This window comes from Wyeomyia smithii, chromosome 3 (genome assembly GCF_029784165.1).
Source record: "Wyeomyia smithii strain HCP4-BCI-WySm-NY-G18 chromosome 3, ASM2978416v1, whole genome shotgun sequence".
Taxonomy (NCBI): domain Eukaryota; kingdom Metazoa; phylum Arthropoda; class Insecta; order Diptera; family Culicidae; genus Wyeomyia; species Wyeomyia smithii.
The window spans coordinates 93,969,888-93,974,987 of record NC_073696.1 but is presented as its reverse complement, the minus strand read 5'-3'; positions in this window follow the sequence as shown (position 1 = coordinate 93,974,987).

Below are 5,100 nucleotides of genomic sequence, written 5' to 3'. Positions count from 1 at the left end.
CCATCCTGGGCCCGGTGTTGTGGAATGTCATGTATGACGGGGTGTTGAAACTCAAGTTCCCTGTAGGGGTTGTGATCGTCGGTTTCTCAGACGACATCACGCTAGAGGTCTACGGCGAGTCGATCGAAGAGGTCGAGTTGACGGCCGCGCACTGCATACGCAAGGTCGAAGACTGGATGCACTCTAGGAAACTGGAGTTAGCGCACCATAAAACGGAGGTTACGGTTGTGAACAACCGCAAATTAGAGCAACAGGCGATGGTCAGAGTCGGTGACTGCACCATTACCTCAAGGCGTTCCTTGAAGCTCTTGGGGGTTATGGTTGACGATAAGCTCACATTTAAGAGTCACGTCGACTATGCCTGTAAGAGGGCTTCAACGGCCGCTGCAGGACTATCTCGAATGATGTCCAATAGCTCAGCGGTATATGGCAGCAAGCGCAAAACTTCTTGCCAGCGTGGTTTCGTCCATACTTAGGTATGGTGGGCCAGCGTGGTCCAAAGCGTTAGGTACCAACAGTCATCGTCGAAAACTGGAAAGTACCTACAGGCTCATGTGCCTGAGGGTTGTGAGCGCGTACCGTACAGTGTCATACGACGCAATCTGCGTCCTGTCCGGCATGATGCCTATCAGCATAGCCATTAAGGAGGACGTAGAATGCTTCGATCAATGTGACACAAGGGGTATACGAGGCACCAGAAGGTCATTCTCGATGATCAGATGGCAGCAGGAATGGTCCAATTCCGTAAAGGTAGATGGACGCATCGACTTATTCCGGACGTATCCGGATGGGTCGGGAGGCGCCATGGAGAAGTAAACTTCCACTTAACACAGATTCTGTCAGGTCATGGTTGCTTCAGGCAGTATCTACACAGATTCGGGCATGCGGGGTCCCCCATGTGTCCCGAGTGCGCGGATGCGGAAGAAACTGCTGAGCATGTCTTCTTCGTGTGCCCTCGTTTTGTGCATGCGCGGAGCGACATGATGGTAGTGAGCGGGCCAGACACCACTCCGGACAACCTAGGCCATATATATATATATATATATATATATATATATATATATATATATATATATATATATATATATATATATATATATATATATATATATATATATATATATATATATATATATATATATATATATATATATATATATATATATATATATATATATATATATATATATATATATATATATATATATATATATATATATATATATATATATATATATATATACATCAAGTCCATTTTTTTTCTAAACCTAAAACGGATTTTGATCATCTTGACATTTGTTGTCGGGTGAACCAACTGCAGTGCTGGCTTCAATTTCTTCATCCGAATCGTCACCGGATGAGCCTTCATCGGTTCCGTACATCATTATCTTTTCCAACAACGACATTTTGGAACTGTTGAGACCGTACATCTCCAGGACTTTTCCTCACAAAGTTAAATCATATTTAAACTTATTGTTTCGACTATTTCAAGAACGTATATGTTAAAAAGGGGCAAGCGGAATCATGATGTCAATACTTTCCCTTGAAGTTATGTTATAACTTTATAAGGCAAAGTCCTAACGATCTGTTGTCTTCAACAAAAACGTGTGGTTTGTATACCCATATGCTTCTTTAGAACTTTTCTTGTAAAATGTAACTAACAAAAGTTGAGTACCAAAAATAACTTTTAAGTAGCTTCTTTATTAAATACTTTGTAACTCTGTACCCAATGATGATAGGAATTTTGTTTGTTCAGCAAAGTTTCATATTTTTGTTCTTTGCTAAATAAACAATTTCTCTATTTCTTAACACAAGAAAATGAGTATATTTGATATATGAAAACCTACTGTAACATATGCTCGCCGTACTCTAATATGGTTGGGCTGGGACAAATGGAACCTACAAGAGTTTAAAGTACTTCAGTTCAACTTCAAGAAAAAGCATTGACATCATGATTCAACTTGCCCCTTTTTATATTATACGTTCTTGAAATAATCGAAAAAATAAGCTTAAATATGACATAACTTTGTAAGGAAAAGTCCAGGAGATGTATGGTTTTTGACAAAAAAGTGTGTTTTATATACCCTAACAATGCATCCGTACAACACTTTCGTGTAAAATGCAACTAACAAAAGTTAAGTACAAAACACTACATTTTAAGTAAATGCCATATAGTATACTTTTAAACTTTGTACCTAATGAAGATATGATTTTCATTTGTTCAACAAAGTTTCATATTTTTGAATTTTATATAACTTTTCTGAATAAACCATTTCTCTATCTCTTAACACAAAAAAAGTTAGTTTTTTAGTATAGTAAATTTTTTATAATTTTTGACAATTTGCGATTGAGGGAGTCATTCATAAAAACAATTGCTAAGCTAGAATGAAGGTGAAAGGCGCTATGGAATTAAGTTCCCTTTTTGCCTTATTGGACCACTGTGCAAAGTCCAACTATTTTTGATTTCGTCTTACTGTGCGGCGTTCTGAAATATTACTTTCCGGAGGTTCATTGGCGAAAAGCAGTGGACTAGTGGGGCTTTGGAAAAAATATTTCGTCCGTCATTGGAAGGCATAACCTTCACTTGTTAACCAATGAAAACGACCTGAGGCTGATAAACATTGCCGATGTCAGAGGAATGGTAGCTCCTGTTTACGGGGGGCACGTTTTTTTCGGGGACCAAACATTGACGCTGATTTCTATCTCGTCGTTTGTAAGATCCGCGCACGTTTGTCGAACGTGCTGAAATCTTGTAAAAGATCGCAGGAGGAACGACTGAAATACATAAATGGGTTGTGGAGCAGTATTCACGGTGAATTGAAACGACTGCGAGAGATGTGACAGTAACGATGATGCGTGGATGACAGCGTAACAGCTGGTTTGATGCTGGGTGCCACCACATCCCTGTCACGAACGTCATCCTCATACATTTCGCTTGAAGCCGTTTTTCTCTGGCTCTCTGGCTCGATTATACGTCAAAAGGCTGTCAGTGCTTGCGAAACAGCCGATTAAGCACCGTCCATGCGAGATCAACTGTTGCTGCAAGTGGTGTGAAGAAATGCAGAAAGCGAAAAACGATTGTTTTGTTTTGAACGTTTTATGGATTTTGTGCAGGACATAAATGGTCACGTTCAAACATGTTTCAACACGTTCCGGATAGCCCTACATTCTATATAGTTAGAAGCACGCAAAAAATCCGCACAGTAACACATGCGGCACAATGAACGGAGCATATGACCATATTTCCAACAGTAGCGCCATCATCATCGGCGGCGGCTTTAGGAAACTGTTGCCATGACATCGGTCTGGGTGCCACAGAACGACGCACAAGAAGAACCGTGCCAGGAACGGCATGCTTACTGCGGCTTCGCGTCAGGACAGAGAGAGATACAGGGAGGCGAAAGCTTCCGAGAATAAAGTCCACCGTCGGAAGAAGTGCGACGAATCAACCTTGAGACACAGATACTCGATAAGCTCCGGGAGTAAAACTTGCAGACTCATCTTCTGTTTGAATATTCTAAGGTGACATACTGCCGGTAACCGCAAGTCAGTCCCATCTGTAAAAATATGAAATCGAGAAAACAGCTTCGAAAGATATTTTATTCACTCTCAGTTATCACTTATTTAACATGAAATATTATGACAATATTCATGCTAAAATTCAGTTTGCATACTAGCCTGCACTTATTACGTTGTAAAAACCACTGAAATCAATGATTCAATGCTAAAAACCTTGAGTGTGAACGACTTGCCGTTACATTCTACATCAAGAGAAAAGTAACCGGCAAGTCAGGTCACATTGCCATGTTGATGCTATAGTGCTTGTCGACGTGTTGTTATTCGTTGCCGTGTAAATCCGTCAATATATATATATATATATATATATATATATATATATATATATATATATATATATATATATATATATATATATATATATATTTATATAGATATATATATATATAGATATATATATATATATATATATATATATATATATATATATATATATATATATATATATATATAGATATAGATATATATATATATATATATATATATATATATATATATATATATATATATATATATATATATATATATATATATATATATATATAGATATATATATAGATATATATATTTGTATATATATATATATATATATATATATATATATATATATATATATATATATATATATATATATATATTTATATATATATATATATATATATATATATATATATATATATATATATACACCAAGTCCATTTTTTTTCTAAACCTAAAACGGATTTTGATCATCTTGACATTTGTTGTCGGGTGAACCAACTGCAGTGCTGGCTTCAATTTCTTCATCCGAATCGTCACCGGATGAGCCTTCATCGGTTCCGTACATCATTATATTTTCCAACAACGACATTTTTGGAACTGTTCACATGAACATAGACTTCCGAACAGCGGAAGATTGACGGATTTACACGGCAACGAATAACAACACGTCGACAAGCACTATAGCATCAACATGGCAATGTGACTGACTTGCGGTTACTTTTCTCTTCGATGTAGAATGTAACGGAAAGTCGTTCACACTCAAGGTTTTTAGCATTGAATCATTGATTTCAGTGGTTTTTACAACGTAATAAGTGCAGGCTAGTATGCAAACTGAATTTTAGCATGAATATTGTCAAAATATTTCATGTTAAATAAGTGATAACTGAGCGTGAATAAAATATCTTTCGAAGCTGTTTTCTCGATTTCATATTTTTACAGATGGGACTGACTTGCGGTTACCGGCAGTATGTCACCTTAGAATATTCAAACAGATGATGAGTCTGCAAGTTTTACTCCCGGAGCTTATCGAGTATCTGTGTCTCAAGGTTGATTCGTCGCACTTCTTCCGACGGTGGACTTTATTCTCGGAAGCTTTCGCCTCCCTGTATCTCTCTCTGTCCTGACGCGAAGCCGCAGTAAGCATGCCGTTCCTGGCACGGTTCTTCTTGTGCGTCGTTCTGTGGCACCCAGCATCAAACCAGCTGTTACGCTGTCATCCACGCATCGTAACTGTCACATCTCTCGCAGTCGTTTCAATTCACC